This window comes from Hyperolius riggenbachi, chromosome 2, assembly GCF_040937935.1.
Source record: "Hyperolius riggenbachi isolate aHypRig1 chromosome 2, aHypRig1.pri, whole genome shotgun sequence".
Classification (NCBI taxonomy): Eukaryota; Metazoa; Chordata; class Amphibia; order Anura; family Hyperoliidae; genus Hyperolius; species Hyperolius riggenbachi.
Window position 1 is genome coordinate 37,712,897 of NC_090647.1, and position 25,921 is coordinate 37,738,817.

General features: G+C 44.3%; 1 protein-coding gene across 3 annotated transcripts in view; it reads right to left on the reverse strand.

Annotated features, from left to right (window-relative positions):
• Nucleotides 1–25,921, reverse strand: part of WNT11 (Wnt family member 11) — a 136,097-nt gene that overhangs the window by 103,413 nt on the left and 6,763 nt on the right. Inside the window, exon 1 of one of the 3 annotated variants that reach the window (XM_068266652.1) lies at nucleotides 9,897–9,918. The exons of the other annotated variants lie outside the window; for them this stretch is intronic. The gene's annotated coding sequence lies outside the window, so the exon portion shown is untranslated. Of the gene's footprint in view, nucleotides 1–9,896; nucleotides 9,919–25,921 lie in introns of those variants that run through there. 3 annotated transcript variants of the gene reach the window in all.

A 25,921-nucleotide genomic window follows, 5' to 3' on the forward strand; every position in this document is an offset into this window, starting at 1 on the left:
CACACACAGCACACACACATACACACACCACACACACACACACAGCACACACACACACACACACACACACAGCACACACACACACACACACACACACACTCCACACACACACACACACACTAAGCACACACACTAAGCACACACACACACACACACACACACACACACATCACACACACATTTGCAAATTAATGTTATTAAACTATTAAACTTGATGTTCTGTTTCATTCTGCAGGCTTTCCCTATTGTCCTCGATCCCGCCGTTCCACCGCTGGGACCTTCTAAAAGGGAATGCTCATTTGGATTCTGCATTTCGGAAATCGGATAACAAAAATGGGATTTCCGCGGAAATACTGCATTACCGCAACTCTGTAATTTCCCAATCACAAAAACAGAAGCATTGGACCAATCAGAGCTTGCAGACTTACCACGGTCATTTTAGACCAATCACAAGACTTGGATACTACCAAGTATTCCCAGTAGCACGGAGTCGCTTGTGCACAACTTTTTCCTCCGTGCTACTGTGCCAGCACAGACAGACCCCGCACAGGCGCAGGACAGCCGTACACTGAGGGGATAGTGGCCGTGATTCAGACAGAGGGTTCCGGCAACCAGTGGTGGGGTCAGGATGACATGAGAAGCCTGGGGATCCTGCAGAGTCTTACCTCCACCAAGGTGGGATTTCTTCACGTTTACCTTACGTAAAGCAAACCTGTCAGATTCACAAGTCAAAAATGTAGATACCGTGGAGTCTCGGTTATCCGTCACTGACTGGGATTGGCTGATGCCGGATAAGTGTGCTTTCTAATTGCGTAAAGTGGATCCAAGGTGAACTTTTACTCACCTCATAATTGTGTTCCTTTCCTATTGTTTATAGGGCATTCCTCAAGCCAAATACTTTATTGTTTTAATCTAATTCCCTATAAACTAAATAAACCACGCCCACAGGTTTTCAGAGAGCCTTGGCCGTAGCAAGGGCTCATGGGAGCTCAGTCTGGGCAGGAAGAGGAGGAGGTGTTACTAGCCATTGATTTCAGAGGCAGAGGGGAGGAGGGGGATTAGGTTTTTTTCACAGGCTGAGTGATCAAGATACAGATAGCCTGCCTCTGTGTAATGTTTACAAACAACATGGCTGCTGTCATTGTATCACAGGAAGAAATAATCATTTTCTATTGAAGCTGTTTGCAGCCAGATTTTCTGTGTAAACTATCTAAACTTTAGGTAACATATATAGACAAGTTACTTGTTTTAGTTAGTTTTTCATCTCGGATCCGCTGTACTAAAAAAAACCCTCTGCGGGGTACTCACCTCGGGAGCGGGAAGCCTCATCGTCCCAATGAGGCTCCCCCCTCCCCTGTAGCGTCATGGAATCCAGCGCTGGCTCCCAGAATCCTCCACGAATCCTGCTCCGACAAGCTTGACAAGGAAAGATATATTTACCTCTCCGGGATCCAGCGCCGGCACAGTAGCTGCTCTTCATTCGGGCTAGGCGGAAATAACCGAGCCCGATCGTATACGCTCTACTGCGCAGGAGCAAAGGACTCGCGGCTGCGCAGTAGAGCGGATCGATTGGGTTTGGCTATTTCTGCCTTAACCCGAAGGAGGAGTGGCTAGTGCACCTGCGCAGGATCGCGGGGACCCGGGCAGGCTAACCGAGGGACAGAGAACTGGGGAAGCCTCGTTAGAATCAGAGGCGTATCTAGAGGGGTGCAGGCATGGCTCATGCCATGGGCGCCACAGCACCATGGGCGCCATGTCTGCTCCTGTGCTGCCATGCCTGCCTGTGTGCTGCACCACCATACCTGCCCTCGTGCTTTCCATCCCTCAGATCAGATTAATTCTGTTATCTGGGGAACATGGCTACTGTATGTAGGATGCACTTGGCTAAATGTTATAAAAAGAAAACAGAGAGGGAATAAGAAGAGATATTTCCACAAAAGTAACTTCAGCAATATCCCAAGCCAAAAACACAGGCAACCATAACGCATGTACGCAAAAAATGATGCTGTTTGAGAGGGAGAGGGGGCTCTGATTGGGTGGGGGGCGCAATTTCAGTGTTTGCCATAGGCTCTAAATAGCCCAGATACGCCCCTGGTTAGAATCCAGAGGCTTCCCCTTCCAGAGGTATTTTTTTAAATGAATGAGCCTCTTTAAACCTATCGGATATCCGAGGCCACAGGGTGAATAAAGCTTTTTACCTACTTTGCTGCATAAAGTTTCTGGGACACGAACTGCGTCTCCTTCCCCCCCCCTCCCCCAAATGTCTCCAACTGCTGAGAAAAGTCTCTCTTTAAAAAAGTAGATTTATTGTTTTGTCTAAGCTCAATGACACAATCTGTCCCACCCTTCAGAGAGCTAAAATATGTGAACTATTGACCTTTTTATCTACCCCCTGCTGTGAGAAGCCTAGTTCTCTCTGCCAGGAAAGCTGTAACTCCTTATCAGTGAGGGATGGGACTGGGTCCCAACTGGAGAAAAGCAGTCAATTGCATAGCTGAATATTAACTCTTTCAGGCAGAGAAAGAAGAAAAGCAACACAACTTATTTATTTGTGTGCTTGGCACTGTACATATACACGTCTATCTCATCATGTCACGTGTCACTTAAGGTTGCCTTTAAGGCCGGATTCAGAGTGGTCAGTTGCATAGCGCACACGTTATGAGTGTGAACTGCAATAGTGGCTGGCCATGGACCATGTCGCAAACAGCGAGTTCAGAAAGTCCAGCACCATCTGTTCAAGTTGCAAATAAATCTTCTTGCAAAGATCTCCACACACAGTGCAATTAGTAAGACGTAAAAACCGGTACAAGTTCCTGGCAATAAATAGGAGACAAAAGTTCCCACAGCCCATCCAATAACCTGCTTAATACCAGTAACATGGGCTGCTGTAAAAAAAGACTAACGTCTTATGCTGGGAATACCCTATGGGCAGCATTCACTAAGTATTACCGCAATTGGTAATGCTGAAAGCAGCTGATTTTACCGATCACCTTCCCAAATTACAATTCCCTAAACCTGTTACCACACATTAAATTAGAATTGCCTACTTGTGAAGTAAATTACCGACTTGAGCAGTAATCGCCTTAAGAAATGTCAAGAAATTGCAATTCACATGGGCTACAGCAGTCCATAAATCGGGCAAAAAACTCACTCTCCCCATGCTGTCTCTGTGAGGTAACTTTGACAGACAGCCTTTCGGGAGAGCCAAGCAGCCAATAGGAAGAGACACACAGTCCTGCTTCTCACGCTGATTTGATGCGACAGGGTGGGTCTTCACTCTCACAGAGCAGAGGAAGGTGTTTTTTTTGAGGCTTTTCAGCATCCCTTTAGATGTGAAAATCTGTATAGTATCATACAGAAGAGCTCCCCCTGGTGGCTGCAGCACATTTAAAGTGAATGGGAACTGCATTTAAAAAAATGAGACAGGTACTTACCCAAGGAGAGGGAAGGCTCTGGGTCCTATAGAGCCTTCCGGCTCCTCTCCTGGTCCCCTCGTTCCAGTGCTGGCTCGCCCGAGTGCTCCTGAAGAAGGGCGGCCCTGTACTGCGCCTGCGCAAGCACGCTCTCTTGCACACTCACGCCTGTGCAGTATGGAGCCGCACGTCTTCAGGAGGACACGGCTCCCGAAGACTTCCAAATACCCGTTCGGTGGGGGATTGAAACGGGGGGGGGGGGGGGGTGAGCCAGCACAGGATAGAGGGCACCGAGAGAGGAGACAAAAGGCTCTATACGACCCAGAGCCTTCCCTCTCCTTACGTAAGTATTTGCTTCATTTTTTTTAAATGCGGTTCCCATTCACTTTAAAGAGAAACTCCGACCAAGAATTGAACTTTATCCCAATCAGTAGCTGATACCCACTTTTACATGAAAAATATAATGATTTTCACAAACAGACCATCAGGGGGCGCTGTATGACTGATTTTGTGCTGAAACCCCTCCCACAAGAGGCTCTGGTACCGTACGGTACTCTGGGCAAACTGCCACAATGTAACAATGACACACACAGGAAATGGCTGTTTATAGCTGTCTGTTAAAGAGACTCCGTAACAAAAATTGCATCCTGTTTTTTATCATCCTACAAGTTCCAAAAGCTATTCTAATGTGTTCTGGCTTACTGCAGCACTTTGTACTATCACAGTCTCTGTAATAAATCAATGTATCTTTCCCTTGTCAGACTTGTCAGCCTGTGTCTGGAAGGCTGCCAAGTTCTTCAGTGTTGTGGTTCTGCTATGCACTCCCCCCTCAGGGGGGAAAGAAACACACAAATGATCTCTTGAGATTCAAAAGGAATGCTGTATACAGCCTGCTTGTGTATGGATGTATTTTCTATGTGTGGACATACTGTACATCAACCTACTTCCTGTTTTGGTGGCCATTTTGTTTGTTTATAAACAAACTTTTTAAAACTGTTTTTAACCACTTTTAATGCGGCGGGGAGCGGCGAAATTGTGACAGAGGGTAATAGGAGATGTCCCCTAACGCACTGGTATGTTTACTTTTGTGCGATTTTAACAATACAGATTCTCTTTAAAGCCAGAACAGCTACATAATCTGCCCACAGTAACAATGTCACCATCAGTGGCGTAGCTAAGGAGCTGTGGGCCCCGATGCAAGTTTTACAATGGGGCCCCCCCAAGCACTTCATACATAGCAATTGATACGGTGCACCAAAACCTGCCAATGGCAACTACAGAGTCAGAGGTGCAAGAAAGGGATGGGAAACAGTTTGTTAATGATTACCACTATTCAAAGTATCTATAGAAGTGATTATTATGAGCACAGGACCAATAGAGAGCTAATACTGTAGTTGAGGGAGGGCCCTTCGGGGCCCCTCTGGCCCAAGGGCCCCGATGCGGTCGCTACCGCTGCACCCCCTATTGCTACGCCCCTGGTCACCATGTAATACATGTGAGAATGTGAATCTGGGAGAGGAAAGATTTTACAATGAGCAAACTCTGACTAAATCATGTATACATAATTATTGTAAAAATTAAGCACCTTTTTATATTAAATTATTTTCACTGGAGTTCCTCTTTAAAGAGATGTCGGGGATGCACTGGACAGAAACCCCTGGCTCATGCACACAGCTTCCTGCCTGACCTGTTACACAGCTGGTTAGTGACACTTACTGAGCAGGGCTTAGTGAACTGAGGCCTGTTTGTTCGGTAAATTACCGATCTTCTGGAAAAAAAAGAGTAAAGTACTGAATGCAGTATTTTACCAAACAAAATGATTTTACGGAACTGCCCTATGAGTTTTGTCCATCAGATTTACTGGCCGATCGTTTTTCCAATCGCTTTCTATTCACCTCCAGGAAATAAAGATCAGAAAAACAATCAAAATCAGATCGAACCTGTCGGAAATTATCTATCGAGCCAAAAAAACCTCATGGTGTATTCCCAGCATTAGTGCTGAAATCCACAAAACAAAACAACACGTGTATTAGTCAGCATGGTGGTGTAGCGCTTTGCACTTTCGCCTTGCAGCCAGGGCACTATCTGCATGGAGTTTGTATGTCCTCCCCATGTCTGCATGGGTTTCCTGCAGGCACTCCAGTTTCCTCCCACATTCCAAGAACATACAGATAGGTTAATTGGCTTCCACCATACAGATAGGTTAATTGGCCCTAGACTACGATACATACAATACATGATATAGACATAGGACTATGGTAGGGATTAGATTGTGAGCCCCTCTGAGGGACAGTTAAAGAGGAACTGTTGCGAAAATCTTAAATTAGACATACAAATAAGAAGTACATTTCTTCCAGAGTAAAATGAGCCATACATTACTTTTCTCCTGTGTTGCTGTCACTTACAGTAGGTAGTAGAAATCTGACAAGCGACAGGTTTTGGGTTAATCCATTTCTTCATGGGGGGAATTCTCAACATGGCCTTATTCTCTAAAAAGACATTCCCTAAAAAATATTTATACAAAGATGCTGGCCAGCTTCCCTGCTCCCACTGTACACTTTTTTGGCAGTTGGATGGAGCAACTGCCATTGACTAAGTGCTTCTAAAAATAAAGAAAACCTTGAGAGCCCCCATGGGAAGATGGGCTAGTCCAAAATCTGTTGGTAATGTCAGATTTCTACTACTTAATGTAAGTGACAACAACATAGGAGAAAAGTAATTTATGGCTCATTTTACTCTGGAAGAAACATAATTCTTATTTGTATGTGTTTACATGTATTTAACATTTTACGATTTTTGCGACAGAGGTCCTTTAAGTGACAAGACAATGTACTCTGTACAGCGCTGCGGAAGATGTAATAATAATAATAAATGTGTTTCTCGACCTGTAGACGCCGATACCATGGCCATTGGCCAATTGCAATGCAAATTTTGGTGCGCTTACAAAATCCCAGTCCATTGCACTTTATACAGCACAAACACAATCGCACTAAAACAAAAACAGGCTGTTTTGCAACTTTGCTGCATCACGTTGCACTATGGCGACAATTTAATGACTAATCCTATGTCATTTCCACAGGCCAATCACACACACCCTGAATACTGGACTGTAAGGTGGGCAGTGGGGAAGGGACTTCAGACCAATTGTCTGCAGCAGGTGGATGCAAGTTACCGTGAAATTAGCTAACAAACCTCTAATAGCCTGCAATAAACAGACAGCTCCTCTGGCTCCATAATGGAGGACTGTCACACCTGTGGACTGCTCAGGATGCTAAGAGGGTGTCAAGGAGTCCATTAGTCCTCTCACACAACCATTCAGGCCTAAAATGGGCGTCTCCTCCTCTCCCCTCCCTGTTTACTCCTCCAGAGGAATGTCAGTACACAGTACTAATGGCGATATATATTAGTGTGTTTGTGTGGAGGGGAGTGACAGGACTGGCTGCAATGTTATTTTCTTTCTTGCTGAAATTGACTTTGGCCTTATGGGTGTATGATGGCGTGCATGAAATAGAGGCATGAGGAAAACTGGGCACTGGGTGACGCCGATATTAGCGTAAATAATAAATACGGTCGTAAATTAGGCACCTCATGAAAATGATAAATATTTACATTGGTAATAACGATTATGGTAAATGTTACAGATATTTCACTACAACTTAACCTAACCCTACTTTCAAACAAAAACCCTCCCCCCTCCAATGCCTAACCATAAAACCCCCTTCCTAACACCTAGCCCTAACACTCACCTTCCTGATGCCTAACCCTAGAACCCCCCTTCCTGACATCTAACCCTAAAACTCCTGAGGCCTAACCCTAAAACCCTTCCTGACGCCTAACCCCCCTTCCTGAGGCCTAACCCTAAATCCCCCCTCCTTCCTGCAGCCTATCCTAAAACCTCCCTTCATGATGCCTGACCCTAAAACCTCTCTTCATGATGCCTGACTCTAAAACCTCCCTTCCTGATGCTAAACCCTAAACCCCCCCCCCCTTCCTGGTGCCTAACACTAAAACCTCTCTTCCTGATGCCTAGCCCTAAACCCCCCCCCCCTTCCTGATGTCTAACCCTAAAACAACCCTTTGTGACATCTAACCCATAACTTTCTGGTTACATTTGCTAAACGATAATGAAAAAAAAAATTGTTAAATGCAAAAGACCAAAAATTTCAATAACTATAACTAACATATTTTTTGACTATAAGACGCTCCTGACCATAAAATGCACCTAGGTTTAGAGGACAAAAACCAGGAGAAAAAATATATATTAAACCTGGTGCATCCATGGTGGAGGAGCATTTTGTGGATTATGTCCCCTTGTACCACTTGTGTCTCCCTGTGTCCCTCTGCCCCCCTTTTTTCCTCCCATATCCCCCGTGTGTCCATTTCTGTCCTCCTCTATGCCCCTTTGTGTCCCCGTGTCCTCCGTTTTTCCTCTTGTGTCCTCCTCTGCATGGGCACAGTACAGGTAGTTGGAGGTTCGTATTGGCAGGCGTTCACAAGTCAGGAACTCCCTGCATTTGGACTATAAGACGCAGTGACTTCCCCCCCCCCCCCCACTTTTGGGGGAGAAAAAGTGAGTGTAATAGTCCAAAAAATACAGTCATTTTCAAAAATGATAAAAACTATAATGTTCTAATTTTCTCATAATGCAATAAATTTAAAGAACTATAACGTTCGAATTTCAAAATTATATTTATCTGGGCGCCCAAATTTCGGCTTTCACCGCGTACATCAAAAAAGGGCGTCGGGAAAAAAGGGCGCGTGGTGTAAACGATAAACAGTATTATCGTTTATAAAAAATATTGTGTAGAATTTCGTATACAAATAGTGTTTTAAGAATTTATAAATCATTAAATAATGTGTATGAGAACGGCAATTCTTAAAACGTTAATCTTCCCTGTTTCTAAACTGAAACATATTTACGTTTGTTAAAAACCCTCCCTGTACCTATCCCTGACCCCTAGACCCCCTGTTGGTGCCTAAACCTAAGACCCCCCCTGGTGGTGCCTAAACCTAAGACCCCCTGGTGGTGCCTAAACCTAAGACCCGCCTGGTGGTGCCTAAACCTAAGGCCCCCCTGGTGGTGCCTAAACCTAAGACCCCCCTGGTGGTGCCTAACCCCAAGACCCCCCTGGTGGTGCCTAAACCTAAGACCCCCCTGTTGGTGCCTAAACCTAAGACCCCCCTGGTGGTGCCTAAACCTAAGACCCCCCCTGTTGGTGCCTAAACCTAAGACCCCCCTGGTGGTGCCTAAACCTAAGACCCCCCCTGGTGGTGCCTAAACCTAAGACCCCCCCTGGTGGTGCCTAAACCTAAGACCCCCCTGTTGGTGCCTAAACCTAAGACCCCCCTGTTGGTGTCTAAACCTAAGACCCCCTGGTGGTGCCTAAACCTAAGACCCCCCTGGTGGTGCCTAAACCTAAGACCCCCCTGTTGGTGCCTAAACCTAAGACCCCCCTGGTGGTGCCTAAACCTAAGACCCCCCCTGTTGGTGCCTAAACCTAAGACCCCCCTGGTGGTGCCTAAACCTAAGACCCCCCCCTGGTGGTGCCTAAACCTAAGACCCCCCCTGGTGGTGCCTAAACCTAAGACCCCCCCTGTTGGTGCCTAAACCTAAGACCCCCCTGGTGGTGCCTAAACCTAAGACCCCCCTGGTGGTGCCTAAACCTAAGACCCCCCTGGTGGTGCCTAAACCTAAGACCCCCCTGGTGGTGCCTAACCCCAAGACCCCCCTGGTGGTGCCTAAACCTAAGACCCCCCTGTTGGTGCCTAAACCTAAGACCCCCCTGGTGGTGCCTAAACCTAAGACCCCCCCTGTTGGTGCCTAAACCTAAGACCCCCCTGGTGGTGCCTAAACCTAAGACCCCCCTGGTGGTGCCTAAACCTAAGACCCCCCCTGGTGGTGCCTAAACCTAAGACCCCCCTGGTGGTGCCTAAACCTAAGACCCCCCTGGTGGTGCCTAAACCTAAGACCCCCCTGGTGGTGCCTAAACCTAAGACCCCCTATGGATAATAATGTTTTACAAACATTAATAAATAAAAAATTTAAATAAAAAAATGGAAATAATTTTTTGGGGTTGATAATGTTTTAAAAATGTTTTAGAAATAGTGATTTAGTATCTTTATAAACGTTATTCGTCACGGGCTCATCTTGTAAAGTTAAATTATCACAAGCACAGTTATAAAAAAGCTTAAAAATCTCCGGGCGCCGTTTGTAAAACGTTAATAATCTCTGGCGCCTTTTTTTCCTTGTTCGGCGCCCATTAAACGATATTTATAATGGGAGTGAATGGGGCGCCCTTTTTGTCCACTTGTCTCATGCGCCCAAATCTACTGCTTCCCTTTCACCACCCAATGGCCAATATTTACATCATCGCCTATGGCGGCAACCAAATCGTCCATTAGCCACGGGCGCCCAAATTTCCTGCTTCCATACGGTGTGAGACTTCAGTCTGAGTAAACTGTGCCTATTCCTTCCTCCCTCACCGGCTGTTCCTATTGGCTGAATTCCACCATCTCTGGTATCATGAGCTAGTATAGGCTTGGTATAAGATTAGTGCAGTAACGTTCTCCTTGACAGAAATAAACTACCGCCTGTCCCCTCATTCGTGGGAAATATTTGCTCATGTTGCCCATGGCAACCAGAATTATTTCTGGTTTCATTTGAAAACCAAACCTGCAGCCTCTAACTGGCAGCTAACTGGGGAACCATCAGAAATGTTCACACACTGCACTGCACCAACTTCCTGTGCACCAACTTCCTGTGCACCAACTTCCTGTGCCCCTCAAATGTAAAACATGAATTATACAGGACACAAAATTGAAAACGGACAGGGGGTGATTCCTATCATCATTTGTTATATCTGAACATGTTTGACACAGATTTGGTTTTAAAAAAAACTCTCAAAGGGTAACAAAATGTTTTGGAAAGTAACAAGTTGATGGAACTATATCTGATCTTAGTACCGTTGCCTATGATTCCCTGCCTCAGCTGGCATCCTCCCAGCACAGACACCCTCCTCCCAGGTTGTGAGGGTCTCAGCGCCAGACATAGTAGTAAACACTGTGACGTCTCCAGCCAGGCCTGGCACACACATCAGGGGTATCCATTACTTGCAGGGACCTGCTGGTATTTAATCTGACGCTGCAGAACTCAGGACCCAGTAATGATTTAACATCACCTGTCACTACAATGTCACTCTGGGTATTTATGAGGGCTGTGGCATACATGCTGGCAGCAAAGACTCCTTGAGGAAGGGGCCTGTGATATCCACGAAACACAGAGTCACCTTGTACCTCTCTGCCTTGCTTCCTTTTCTACTGTAGTGCTCAATGTGCTACATACACCTTTTTGTACATACATTCACTTCTCTGCGCATTTCATTCACGTCTGCATCTTTATTTGGGATGTTTTACAACTCTCTAGTTTAGCATATGTGCATCAGGGCAGCTAAGGAAGTGCTTTACCCACAGCTTATATCTGTGTTTCCTGAAAACAATCACACCCATGCATTTAAAGCACACCAGAACTAAAGGGACATAGAGGCTGCCATTTTTATTTTCTTTTAAACAATACCAGTTGCCTGGCAGTCTTGCCAATCTTCTTTCTGGCTGCAGCAGTGTCTCAATCACACACCTGAAACAATCAGAGACACTTAATCTGCATTCTTGTTCAGGGTTCATAGATAAAGGTATTAGAGGCAGAGGATCAGCAGGACAGCCAAGCAACTGGTATTGTTTAAAAGGAAACAAATATGGCAGCCTCCATATCCCTCTCGGCTCAGATGTGCTTTAAACTAGAAATAGGACAGTATAAATTACAATGCACACAGACTACAATCCAATGGCCTGTTATCTCCATAGACTTTCATTGACTTAGCAGCCTCTTGCGGTGGAAACAAAAAAAAAACACAGTTTACCGCAACCCCATAGTGTAAAAGGACCCTTAAATGCATTAAAGCTGACAAAAAGTAGTGAACAAATAGAGTAAAAATGCACTGAACTGACAAGAAAACAATTCAACAAATTCCAAATGCAGCACACAAGTGTTTGAGAAAAAGGACGATCCCCAACACCTTTTCACCCGAATAATCCCTTAAAAAAAGAGAGAGCTGTTTGACAACAAGCCCATTAATCCCTGCAGATAAATCCCACAGAAGAAAGGTGTTTGTTTACAATGCCCTATGGGCTGTCTGTGTCCCTCCAAGTACACACAGGCCCTCCCACCTGATCCTCAGTAATTTTGGCGTCCTGATGAAATTTTGCTATTTTTGTTTTAAAGGAAACCAGAGATAAAAAAAGTCTTATACATACCTGGGACTTCCTGCAGCCCCCTTTGCGCTCATTACCCCCACCCCGTCCTCCTCCGCAAACCGGCCCCGTAAGTGCTGAGGTCGGGGGCTTACTGCGCATGTGCGGCCCGCAAGCTCCCCCATCACGCTCCGGTGGCCAGGGGCCCTCTGTGCTTGTGCAGTAATACTGCGCAAGCGCAGAACGCTCCCAGCCGCAGGAGCAAGATGGGGAGCACGCTTGGCCAAACTGCGCCTGCGCCGACTGGCCCTGACTTACCGATTTACTGGGCCAGATTGCAGGGGCTGCAGAGGAATGCGACGAGAGAGCGGTCAGGTCGAAGGGGGCTGGAGGAAGCTGGTACACTTTAAGCTTTACTCTGTTATTTTTATGCCTCGCAGAGAAGCGATTTAGAAGTCACACCTGGAGGGCTTTCCTGAAGGCACTCTAGACGAGTTCTTCACTTGACTTTATCAGTGGCCAGCGATAGGGCGGGTCTCTCCCTCCCTCTCTTAATTGCCCGTTGTACTATTTCTGTCTATTTTATCATCATGAAGCCAATGCCTCTGGACGCCCCTAAGCTCTCGGGCTGTTAGCACTGTCGTGAAGAACGTGGATGCCTTGCATAGACTTTAATTACAGAGACATTTATTTTTAATCAGAGCAAAAATTACAGAGAGCTGATCCCCTCCGAACAGACCCTCCTAACAGCCGTGCCATACTCCGGAGGAGGGAGGACATGTTTAAAGTGATTAAAATAGATCCCACAGCTCCCGGAGTAATCCTGCAGAGGCGAGACCCTCCTCCTCCTTCAGATGGGATCACAATGACCCCACTATTCCCAGGGAGTAAAAACTCACTTTGATGATGGTGGTGGCAAACTTGTCAAAAATTCTTCTGTCCTGAGAACAGTTCTATATTCCACGGGTCACTCCCTGCAAAGGTTTTTTGTTAATGTGTTCCTATTTTCTTTTTTTTTTTCCTAACATCATCTAAGACCTTCCAGATGATCAGAGCAACAACGGAGTATTGTACCATGTTGGCCATCGATTGAGACAAAAACTTTGGAGCACGGTTGATACTCTTGAAGACAGGTGGGAAATAATCTCGCCGCTCAAAGACAGTGTTGGCCAAACAGCTCACGTATTCTTAAAAAAAAAATGATTTCAAAAAATCTTTAAAGAGGAACTTAAGTGAAAAAGGGGAAAAACACAAATCAATATATTGCAAAGTGAGAAGGTAAAAAAGAGAAGAGAGATCAAGCAATGATTGATATTCACCATGTTATTTGTTCAGATTGTTGATGGCCTGCAGGTCATCATCTTTACTACTGGCAGACAAAAGAAAAGGCAGCACCAACTGCCATTATCTATAACCACACCCCCTAATAATGTAACAGGCTAAAAGGTTGTTTTTTATAGATATACATATGCACAAAGGGAGATATTGCTTGGTCATGACATTACACTGTGGAAGGGGCTTCACCACAATATCAGCCATACAGAAGTCCCTGATGACCTATTCCAGAAAACAACAACAACAACAACAAATAACATTTGTAGAGCGCTTTTCTCCCATAGGACTCAAAGCGCATAAGCATGGCTCAGACCATTGTGGTACAGAGGCTGGTTTGTTAGCAATCTGGCAGCAGCATTCTGCACTAATTGCAGGCGACGCAGGTCCTTTTTGGGGAGGCCAGCATAAAGGGCATTGCAGTAGTCCAGTCGTGATGTGATGAAGGCGTGGACTAGGGTTTGAAGATCCTCTGGGGGAATCAGATGTTTAATCTTTGCAATGTTCTTCAGATGAAAGTAGGAAGATTTAACTACAGATGAAATTTGGTTTCTGAAACTCAATTCCCCATCGATTAGTACGCCAAGGCTGCGCACAAGGTTGGAGCGGTTTATGTCTGAATTCCCAATCCTGATTGGTGTTGCTTTAGGATAGAGCTGTTTATGTCTGAATTCCCAATCCTGATTGGTGTTGCTTAGGATAGAGCTGTTTTGATGGCGAGCACTGGCTTTGGACAAAAAGGACCTCAGTTTTGTCAGCATTCAGTTTCAACCAGTTATCATTCATCCATGCCTGAAGCTCAGCTAAGCAAGAGTTTATTTTTGGGGTAGGGTCTGTTCCACCAGGTTTGAAGGACAGGTATAGCTGTGTGTCATCGGCGTAGCAGTGGTACGTCAGGCCATGTCGTTGGATAAGTGTACCGAGTGGCAACATGTAGATTGCAAACAGCAGAGGGGATAGGATTGATCCTTGTGGCACTCCGAATTGTAGAAAAGGAATAGATTTCTCATGGGAAAGGGGGTATCAGCTACAGATTGGGATGAAGTTCAATCCTTGGTTACAGTCCATTTTTTATGTTCCAAGTTCAGTCCAAAATGTTATTAGTTACAGTATATGCTCTCCTCTCCCTCCCACTAAAACATAGGTAATATTGTGATATTACAAAAATAAACAAATACATACTTCACTTTTGGTGGGAGCAGTGGTGGTCATCTGACTGCCCTTTCTCCCAAATGATGGGCCAACTATGCTTGGCAAACTATGGGATTATAAATACACTGGTTGTCCTAAGCCCGTTTCAAAACGGGCTCTAGGTCTGTCACCACGCATGCGCCCGCTGCCCGACCCGCTGCGCGCACGTACACGCCCGCCCCTTGGCCCCGTCTTTCCCTGCAAGCCGCGCGTCACCCCCCCTCCGTGTCTCTGCGTCCCTGCACATGCACTGTTGCGCAAAACAGTCCCGCACACACACACAACCCCTGGGACGCAGAGACACAGGGGTTTTATTATATAGGATGAAGCTCAGCTGCAGTCACATGACCTCCACTGTTCCCAAAGCAATTAAAATGCACAGCAGAGGGATTCAAAGTCCATCAAGTTTGACCAGATGGAAAAAAACTAAACAAAAACAGAACAACCATCCTGAACATATCCCAGTTGATCCAGGGGAAGGCAAAAAAAAACCTTACAAGCCCTGGGCCAATTAGCTGTAAAAGGGAAAATTCCTTCCCAACTCCAGATGGCAGTCAGATAAATCCCTGGATCAACACCACCGGGATTTACCTAGTAATTATAGCCGTGGATGCCCTTCAATTCAAGGAAAGCATCCAAGCCCTCTTTAAAGAGAACCTGTAACATAAAAAAGTTCCCCTGGGGGGGGGGGGGGGGGGGGGGGTACTCATCTCGGCAGGAGGAAGCCTCAGGGTCCCAATGAGGCTTCCCCCTCCCCTGTAGCTGCAGGCAGTCCAGTGCTGGCTTCCCCGAAGCGTCCCGCAATCCTGGCTCGACAAGCAGACCAGGCTAGATATATTTACCTTCCCTGGCTCCAGCGGGGGCGCTGTTGCTGCTCTCTGCACAGAGATAGGAGAAAATAGACGATCTCCGTCGGGTCTGTTCTACTACGCAGGTGCAGGAGACTTGCGCCTGCGCAGTAGAGCGGCCCGACAGCGATTGGCTATTTCCGCCTATCTCCGTGCGGAGAGCCGATACTGCGCCTGCGCTGGAGCCCGGGAGGTAAATATTTACATCGCCGCCGCCCCGGGAGGATTTTCATCGCCGCCATGAGACCAAGGAGGGCGGGGGAAGCCTCAATAGGATCCTGCAAGGTGAGTACCCCCCAGAGGAGGTTTTTAAAGTTACAGGTTTTTTTTAAATGTAGATATAGAGTTTGCCATAGTTACATAACTTCTAGAAATACTACACAGTTACCAATACAAGCGATCCCCAACTTACATACAGGTATGCTTGTGGGAGGTTGTTTGTAGCGATGATCGTAATCTGCAAATGATTATGTGAAATTTTGCGCAAAATGCAATTTATTTCGTATAGTCCATTTGTAATTTCGTGTAATTTCGCCCCAACTTTAGCAGTCAATAGCAAAGCCCCAATACATGCTATTGTCCCCAAAACTGCAGCGTATGTTCAGAGGAATGGTAGGACAAGTCAAAAATAAAATCGTTTCTCAAAAAGACCTAGTTTTTGAGAAAATCAATCAGTTCTTAAACCTGAAATTAAATTTTGCTGTGGAAATTTTCTATTATGATTTCATTTTGTAATTTAGAATTGCGACGCAAAATTACGATTATATGAAATTTATGCTGATCACTAGTTGTTTTTAAGGCTCGGTTCACAGCAAGAGCTACATTGCGTTCCCTCCAAAAACAGGAATGCAACAGAACAGAAAAGCTGCATACAGTGAAGCATACAGTCCATGAAATGTATGCTTCCCTGCCCCTGTTAATGTGTATGTTACGCAGTAACGCACTGAACGCACTGTGTTCGGATACTGGAGTCCACTGGATTGCATCACGCTGGATGCACTTTGAACGTTGCATAGACTTAGGGGCCCAGGAGAATGGCGATGAAGCCCACGGCTGGCATGGTGCTGGAGGAAGCCCCAGGTAAGTATAATAGCTGCTTATTTTATCATAGGCCATCATAAGTCAGGTGCCTGGCTCTTCTACTGACCACATATGCTATTGCTCCGTTGTTATTGCCTGATGAAGCGGGATCAAACCTGTGTAACGCGTTGCATTGTCCCCTGCAGTATGTAAATAAACTTGTTGTATTTGACAAACACATTGGCAATATTTGTGTCTGCTTGGAGGAGGTAAGTCCATCGCTGCCTCCTTATGTATTAAACTTTTTAGATCTTTTTTTCCTTTTGGAACGCTCTATTAAGTCCACCCCTGGTGGAGGGGTGTTACCCCCTTTTTCCCTCATCTACGGAAAGCGACTATATAATCCTGAGTGGGATCAGGTCTAATCTCCCCTCCTGACTAAACAGTGGTTTCCTATGAGGTAACCCTGCTTTATGAGTATAGCTTATTACTCTATCATACTTAATTTCAACTACCTGTACATACTACACTATATTTGGCTCTTAGTGTCCCTACTCTGTGTTCTGGTACACTTTAACGATCTCTGCCACTCGGAACGTGAAGCTCACTTCCGTGCAGCTGCTGTGCTGCGGTGCCATGCTTCGGCGCGCTCCCGCACGCGATTGCGCCCCCGTGGTGTCCCCCGGTAGCCCTGAGATCAATGAACGGGAACATGGTTCCCGATCACCGATCCGTCTGCCCCCCCAGAAAAAACGAAGCACTCTTACAAGACGCTTCAGTTTTTCTGCCCGTAAAATTTCCATATCCCCCTTGTACTTCCGCTTAGCGAGAAGCACAAGGATGGAAATAAAAAATGAAGGTGGCCATCTTGTGGCCAAATAGTAAAACTGCATCTGCATGTTTTTTACATTACAATTTACACATATAACATTAAAAAATTAACTGTTTATTTCCCACACCAAAATATTACCCAAATAACATTTTTAATGGAAAAAAAAAATTACAATTAAAAAAAAAAAAAGATATTTACCTAAGGGTCTGAACTTTTTAAATATGCACTTGAAGGGGGTATACTACGAACATTTTTTAAATCATAAGCTTGTAAATAGTGATGGACGCAAAACGGAAACAATGCACCTTTATTTCCAAATAAATATTGGCGCCATACATTGTGATAGGGACAAAATTTAAATGATGCCATAACCGAGACAAACGGGCAAATAAAATACATAGGTTTTAATTATGGTAGCGTGGATTATTTTAAAGCTATAATCGATGAAAAATGAGAAATAATGATTTTTTTCAATTTTTTTCTTATTAATCCTGTTAAAATGCATTTATAAAAAAAAATTCTTAGCAAAATGTACCACCCAAAGAAAGCCTAATTAGTGGTGGGAAAAGCAAGATATAGATCAATAAATTGTGATAAGTAGTGATAAAGTTATTAGCGAATGAATGGGAGGTGAAAATTGCTCTGATGCAAAAGGTAAAAAATCCCCGCTGGCTAAAATGGTTAAAGTGTATAGAGATTTTTTTTTTCATATATTTGTCGCACTATTTATAGCTAGCAATGATTTCTTATTCCATAAACATTCCTTTATTCAGCGTCTGAGAACATTAAACAAAGTTATTTTGGACATCACAGTACCCTTCCAGGAGGAGTATGCCATGCAGAGAGTGCCCTGGCTGGCAGACTAGGATTGTATCCTTGGTGCCAGCTGCGTGTACATAAAATAGGCACCACAGTAAAAAGCAGGGCTGTGAAGTCGGTACAAAAATCATCTGACTCCTCAGTTTATGAAACCACCGACTCCAACTCCGACTCCAGGTACCCAAAATTGCTCCGACTACTCGACTCCGACTCCTATTCCACAGTCCTGGTAAAAAGGGCGTCGATATTCTACTGGTTAATCCCCATAGTAAAATATTGGTAATCCTTACCTATATTTGACTATGACCTAACCTAGCTTTACCCTTACTAGATTTCTCCCTCTTGATGCCTGACACCAACGGATCCTCCATGGCGATTCCTAACGTCTTCCCGGCACTGCCTAACTTTGAAACCTCCAATGGTGATGCCTAACCTCAGGACCTCCCCTGGCAATGACTAACCCTAAAATCCTCTTTGCAGTGTCTAACCTTAAAGAACACCTTAAAGGGGCCCATACACCTAACGATTTTCCCGCCGATATACGGTCGATTCGATCACAGTGATCGAATCGGCTGTGAAATCGCAGCGCACACCTCTGACAGAACAATTGATTTCCGCCCGAAATCGATCGTCTATGCGGAAGATTTTTCTCAATCGCCGGCGGGTCGGGAGTGCGTTGATAGCTGCGTTCGAATGCCCGACGACCGACGCAATACAGCGGGTATACATTACCTGCTCCGCTGGCGCGAGTCCCGCTGTCACTGCTGTCTTCTCCGCTCTGGTCTGGTCTCCAGCATGCTTCACTTCTTCCTGCCCAGCAGGAAGTTTAAATAGTAGTGGGCGAGGGGAGCGGCGGCAGCACCACCACCACCACCACCACCACAGATTGTGAACGGTTTCAGGCTGAAATTGATTCACAATCTGTTTGCAGTAAGGTGGCCATACGATTCCTCTCTGATCAGATTCGATCAGAGAGGGATCTATCTGTTGGTCGAATCTGATCGCAAATCGACCAGTGTATGGCTACCTTTAGTGAGAGGGATATGGAAGCTGCCATATTTGTTTCCATTTAACCAATACCAGTTGCCACATACGCTTTTCCCACACACGATTTTTTGCACACACTGTACATTTCTGTAAGATTAACCCATTTTGGATCAAATCCTCTGGTCCTTTTTCACTTCCTGATCACTGTGATTGGCTCAGTGATCAGGAGGTTAGGAGCCAATAAACATGATTTTTGAGAAAATCGATTTTAAAAATGCAAAGGTAAAATATTTTTTAAATTTTAAACCCATTTTCCTGGGTTTACATTTTTCCTTTACATTTATAAAATCAATTTTTTTCTCAAAAACTACAAGGTCTTTTTGAAAAAATATTTTGTTTACTTCCCACCCTTCTCCTTAACATATATAGCAATTAAGATGACAATGAATTGACTAAATTACGTGAAAATTACGCACAATTGCAAAGTAACGGTTCCTGATTATGTTTACAAACAAAATTGATTACCATTTTTCCTAAATTGCCGCATGACAATTTCACACTGTAATTGCGAATTACGATGCAAAATTACGATTGTGCGAAAACAGTGCTTATCGTGTTTTCTCCTAGGTGATATTTTTAAACTTGTCAATAAAATGCCTTTTAAAGTGGACCCAAATTAAAAATATAAGATTTCAGAAATAAAATCTATTTTCTAAATGATAATGATAAATAGCAGCCTTTTTTCAGCTGCATGATGACAAATATAAAATATTTTACATTTATTGGAGGAAGCCCTCCCTTCCTTTCATATTGCCGGGATTTTTCCCGCAAACTGGTGGAGCAGATAAAAAACAAAGCAAAACACAGGCTGCTACTGATGATGTCACAGGGGAGGTGATCTCAGCTTGTGTGAGATTTCACATAGACGACGCCCCTGTGAGGGAGGGTAGCTGATGACAAACACACCCATGACCTAAAACATCCTACTAAGCTCAGAAGTAATGGCTGCCACCTATATAACCCTAGTAATGAAAAGAGAAGGGTGAAAAGCATGCACTGAAATGCTCATAGGCTTAATTAAAGGAGTGTTTATTTATCTTTGTATGTGTCAGAGTGGTGCAACTAAATATTCTGAATTAAAAAAATGTTTGGTTTGGGTCCGCTTTAAGCCACCAGAATGCAAGAAAATACTCTAAATAATTTTGATAGTACTTTTTCACCTACTTTTTGGTATTTTTTTAGTTGAAAAGTGCTGGAAAGGTATTTTAAATTGAAAATGAAAAATTATCTCCCAGGAGAAAAATCAGGTGAAAAAGTGAATTGAATGTGGCCCCGTGTGTGATATTTTGAAACAAAAAGAAACTTTTCCAGCAGGGAATCTCATATACATGAATTTCTCTCTGTGCGGTTTGTTCACTCTGGGAGACTTATCTGCAGTCACTCACCCCGGCTTACCGCCGACATTTACCACAATCTCTGTCCCAACCACACAGGGATTTCCCAGCATTTACGAACATGCGGGATTAACAAGATTCCCCATGCCGGCCAGCGCTGGTTATCAGGCCTGCTAAGCTTTCTTTGCTCAAGTGTCCTAAACGATGCCTAATCTGAAGAACTGATAGCACAAAATAGACTCAGCTTTACCATTCATGGGGTAAGGCCTCATTCACAAAGAATTTCCTAACATTTCCCTGGCGTTCCTTACTACAACCGGCGCTGTACCTCTAGAGTCTTTCCTGGAGCAGCCAAAGCTGGCAAAAAGCAGTTTAGAGGGACGGGATTTCCCCACATGCCTAACTGAGTGGTTGCCTCTTACAGGAACCCATACCTGTGAGTATTATAAACTCTTGCGTCTGTCCATATATCTTATGATAATACACCAAAAGGGCTCCCGGTGTCCCTGTTTGTTCTTTTTCTTTGCTATATAGTTACCAAGCACTGATGAGGACCAATAGTCTGAAACAGGCTGTGTGCATGTGGGGGTGATGTGGCTCTAAAACATACAGTATATAAGCTATAAGCGTGCTATACACCAGCAGTTCTGGATGCTAGCCTGGCTACAGGGGCATAAAGGGATGATTTGAATATTAAGCAGCAATGCATTGTGGGTAACCACAGTTGTTCACTTATAGCTGAATTATCGCAAATACCTTCCTTATTCAACCAAAGTGATCAAATTCAAAATAATCCCTTTTTTTTTTTATCAAGAAAAATGAACGATTATCCAATTTTTTTAATTAAAATCCAATCGGACATGTTGGAAAATTCTTCATATTCGATCTAATGGAATAATCGAACTGAATTATCTAATAAAAAAAATGAATAAAATCTTACCATGTATGGGCACCATGAGAAGGGAAATCCCACCAAGCATTGCTTTTTAGTAGGAGAGCTTTTCGGTCTCTTTTAGTGTCCTGTACTCTCCTAGTGGTTCTGGGTCACCATGAGCTGCTTGGTTACTCTGTCCCACCCAAAAGTAAAGACCGAAGATGTCGGCAAATAATCCAGATTGGCACATGTGCGCTAAGCCACATGTCAGCCGAGAAGCCTGGCGGATGTTCTGAGTACTGATGAGCTGCAGTGACAACAGGCAAACGTTTCCAACTGTAACTCTCAGTAAAATGTCTGCTCAGGTACGGCCTACTGTACAAGCGTATCACCTTCAGACCAGACCAGAGAATTTGTGTTAACTTCATGTGCATGTATAAATATATCAGAGGGCAATATAATAGCTTGGCGGATGAGCTTTTTGTCCCTAGGCCTTCTCAAAGGACTAGAGGACATGATCTGCGCATGGAGGAAAAACGTTTTAGCCATTTATTTAGGAAAGGGTTCTTTACAGTAAGAGTGATTAAGATGTGGAATGCATTGCCACAGGAAGTCGTTATGGCAAACTCTATACCTGCATTTAAAGGGGGCTTAGATGCTTTCCTTGCATTGAAAGACATCCATGGCTACAATTACTAGGTAATGCCTAAGGCTCAACACACACCATACAATCTTGGTTGTTCAATCTTACCACTTTCATGTAGTATAAGAGCTTATCCAATTACTCATTAAAAGTATTTTCAATCTGTTGGCCCTTATACTACATAGATTTGGTAAATCTGTACAACCAAGATTGTATGGTGTGTGTTGAGCTTAATGATGTTGATCCAGGGATTTTATCTGATTGCCATCTGGAGTGGGTAAGGAATTTTTCCCTTTTGGGGCTAATTGGACCATGCCTTGTAAGGGTTTCTTCGCCTTCCTCTGGATCGACAGGGATATGTGAGGGAGCAGGCTGGTGTTGTACTTTGTACTGGTTGAACTTGATGGACGTATGTCTTTTTTCAACCATAATAACTATGTAACTATTACTAACTATGTAACTATGTAACTATGCACAGGAGAGTCCAGCAACAAAACAAACACAGAACATTGATATCGCGCTTTTCTCCTGTCTAACTCAAAGCGCCAGAGCTGTAGCCACCATAGGCAGAATCAGTGTTAGGGAAACTTGCCCAAGGTCTCCTACTGGATAGGTGCTGGTTTACTGAACAGGAAGAGCCGAGATTTGAACCCAGGTCTCCCGTGTCAGAGGCAGAGCCCTTAACCATTACACTATCTCCAAAATGCAATACATTTCAAGCTCTTAACTTATCCTAATTTAGTAGCAGTGTTATATACTATCAGCCCCACTGAGGCACACTCAGTAGCACAAATTGTTCATTGGACACTTTAAAACAAATGTGTCAGTATTATATTAAAGAGGCACTGTAGCGACATATAGTAGAATGTAGTCACATATTCAGGAGGATACCCTGAATATTTATTGATATTTAACCCCGCCCTCTCAGTGATGTCACAGACTAGGCCATTTAGCTATGTAGAGTTCTCCTCCCAGAGCATTCTGGGACACCATGCATTTTTACTACTGGCTTCGGCACACAGAGTATACAAACATTCCGCAGTGATGCACCTGCCAGCAGTAAATATGTTACCACTCTTGGCCGTGATACATTTCAGTATGTAAATCAGGGAGAGGAAAGATTTTACAATGGGCAAACTTTAACTAAATAATTTATAAAGTGATATTGTCAAATATAAGACATTTTGATATTCATGTTATTTACAGTTCCTCTTAAATAGATAATAACAGTACTGCCATTGACTAAAACTGGTCTTCGGATTAATTAATAAATATGATTATTATTATTATTGTGCACGTATCCTTACCCTGCCTGCAAACAATCATATTATTTTATTTTGTATCTTTGTTTTTTTATATTTTTATTTAGAATTAGAAAATAAACTGACATTCAAATTTTATATACAATCGATCGTTTTAAAAATGAATTAAAAATAAAAAAAAAATGTAAGCCCTTGTTTACATTTCGTTCCGATCGCATTTGCGTTCGCGTTGGGGGGTGTTTTTTTTTAATGCGAGAATCGGCGCTTGGGTGGGCGGTGTGTTTTTGTTAAAAGCGCTTTTCTAAGAGCGGTTTTGTAATTCACTCCCTGACGCAAGTCAGGACGTGAACTCTTTGACCCGGAAAAGAATAAATACAATGTATATATTCTAAAAACCGTGAACGCAATCGCTCCACAAAGTGATTTTGTGAGCGTTTGCGTTTTTTCTATACCTTCCATTGAGGCAAAATTGCTTAAAAAATGGTACAGGCAGCGCTTTGCTGAGCGGATCGGAAACGAACCACTCAGATGTGAACTCTCTCATGGTGAATCATTGCACAATCATTTTTAGGGCGATTTTGAAAACTGCATGTGCTTGAAAAAAGGGCAAAAACGCCCTTAGTGTGAATGAGCCCTAAAAAGAGGAAAAGAAAACAAACATTTTGGTTGGCTTGTGTGTGGCTACCTTTAAGTACAACCGAAGCGAGAGCGATGTAGACGGAGGCCGAACGCTGTTAAAACAATGCAGGAGATTTGGGTGAAGCCGGCTGGAAGCTAAATTACATTTTTCCCCATCATCCACGTGGACCTGGAGCGGGAATAATATTTAACGCCACCGGGACTTGTGCAGGAGCAGGGTGAGCCATATATCGGATTTACCCTGCGCCCAAATCTCCCAGCGGCTATGTTATAGGTATGCTGTGGAGGCTGCCATATTTATTTCCTCTGCCTCTAATACTTTCAGCCATAGACCCTGAACATGCATGCTGAAGATCAGGTGTTTCTGACATTATTGTCAAGTCTAATAAGATTAGCTGCATGCTTGTTTCTGGTGTGATTCACACTATTGCAGCCAAATAGATCAGCAGGGCTGCCAGGCAACTAGTATTGTTTAAAATGAAATAAATATGGCAGCTTCCATATTCTTCTCACTACAGTTGTTCACACTGGTACACACCATGCAATTTTCACTATTTTTCTATTCGAGCCAGTGATCAGATAGATATTTAGATCTGACATAGCCTTAGGCTAGTTTCACACCAGGACGTTGCGTTTTAGGCGACATTATGGTCGCATAACGTGCCCCTAACGCAACGCCTGGTGCTCTTTAAGGTGGATGTCAGAGTGAGCCGCGTTGTGCAGCTCACTCTGGCGTCCGTGATGCGTACTCTTGTGCGCATGCGGCATCACGTGGTCCCGCCGGCCAATCGCTGCACAGAGCGGCCGCTCCAGGAAGTAAACACTGCACGTCACTGAGTGCAGTGAATATTAATTAGCCATGTGCCTGGCCGCTCTCCGCTCCTCCCCAACGTTACTGAGCATGTGCAAGCAGTCTAACGCGGCTCTGCCGCTTAGAAAGTACTGCATGCAGTACGTTGTCTGGTGGCGCAGCGTTACTGTGTAACGCAACGTGGGCACTGTGAACAGCCCATCGATTTTTCATTGCTGTGCGGTGGGCTGCGTTACAGGCGGTACTAACGTGCGCCTGTAACGTCCCACTGTGAAACCAGCCTTAGAGTGAGGGTTAGCATTGCCTATTAGTAGGACCATTTGCTGCTAAAGCAACAAATTAAAGAGGAACTGTGTCTACTTTCTGCTTTCATGAAAGCAGACATACGGTTAACATCCTGTGTTTACAAATTAGCTGCTCTGCAGTCAGCTGACACATCTGAGAGAACAAATTAAAGTGGCGTTAAGTGTTTGGAAACACGCTGGGCTTCCGCAGTCCAAGCAAAGGGACAAAAGCATTATGAAAACATGCACTTAAAGACCACAGAGTTATCCAATAAAGGACGTATATCATTAAATGTGTGCTTTGATCGCATTCGGCTCATTGACTGGACACAATTCCCTGAGCTGTTACAAGAGTAAGTACCGTCTGAACCCAATTCATTTCTCTGCAATTTCTACACTAATGGTGCCAACTTAAGGTGGCCACTAACGATACCAGGCCCAGATTTACATCACAGGAGCCTATAGGCACAAATGTCCTGGCACCCTAGACTCCGCCCACCATGCATGCAGGCCCGGATTTACATCACAGGAGCCTATAGGCACAAATGTCCTGGCACCCTAGACTTTGCCCCCCCATGAGACTACAAACCCCTGCTGCACTGCAAGTGTGCTGGCTGTCCCAGCTGTCACTTCTCCCTTAGTTCCCTTGCCTGTCATAAATAGGTACAGGTGCCCCTTAGCATTAGGTAGTCACAGGTACTCTCAGTAATAAGTAGCTAGAGGTGCCCTCCCAGTGGAATGGCAAGAGTTGGGTGAGTAATGCTCTGCTCAGGACTCTGCATAGAGAAGGAAGGAGGGAGGCCCTAGGGGAGGGGAATGAGCTGCCCTTCCCTCATCAGGCGCCTGTAGGCACGTGCCTACAGTGCCTTATGGTAAATCCGGCCCTGAATGATACAATTTGCTGAACGATCGGAACAATTACTCACATGAACAATTGGAAATGAGCATTTGGAACCAGTAATGGACAAAAATCTCCTAACCAATTCAATTAGATGAAGGGGTTCAATCCGAATCCAGGATTGATATCATTAACTTGATTGGTTAGGAGATTTTCATCCATTAGTGCTCCCAGATGATCAATTCCAATTGTTCATACGAATAATCATTTGTAAACGATTGTTCCCAGAATTGTGTCGTTAGTGGCCGCCTTTATGATACAATCTTGACTGGATCACTTTAATAAATCTATATAGAATGGCCCGTTTCCACTGGCTCGTTTGCGCTACGTTTGCGTTTTTAAAAATGCAATCTGGAGCGATCCTCATTCACCGCTATCGATTTTTGCAGTGATTTTTTAAAAAAAAATTGCAGCGAAATTGATTGCG